The following is a 548-nucleotide window of genomic DNA, read 5'->3' on the forward strand; positions in this document are numbered from 1 at the left end:
CTTGAGATTCTCGATCCCTCCTTTCTTCTTAAGATACTTCTTGAATTTTTCAAGTAGGAGAGTCAAGTCTTCATCCAAATCAGAATCTGAACTGGAATATTCACTTTCTTCATCTTCTTGAAGTCTTGTAGCATTGAGTGTGATTTTGTTATTGTCTGATTCTTCATTTATTGTCAAGCGCCGTAACTCCATTTCATGTTCTTGGAGTTTACCAAACAAAGTAGCTAATGGCATGTTGTCTAAGTTCTTTGACTCCATTATTGCGGTTACCTTTGGTTGCCATTTCCTGTCAAGACAACGCAAAACTTTATTAGACAAATCAGCATTAGTAAAAATTTTATCAAGAGCGACCAAATGATTTACAACATGAGTAAAACGTTTTTGCATATTACATATAGATTCATTTGGAAGCATGCGAAATAACTCATACTCATGCGTAAGCGTATTTAGTCTAGCGCGCTTAACTTCGCTCGTGCCTTCGTGGGTAACTTGTAAAGTATCCCACATTTCTTTTGCATTTTGGCACTGCGAGACCCTAAAGAATTCAT

Source organism: Lupinus angustifolius, unplaced genomic scaffold, assembly GCF_001865875.1.
Source record: "Lupinus angustifolius cultivar Tanjil unplaced genomic scaffold, LupAngTanjil_v1.0 Scaffold_303, whole genome shotgun sequence".
In the NCBI taxonomy this organism is placed as follows: domain Eukaryota; kingdom Viridiplantae; phylum Streptophyta; class Magnoliopsida; order Fabales; family Fabaceae; genus Lupinus; species Lupinus angustifolius.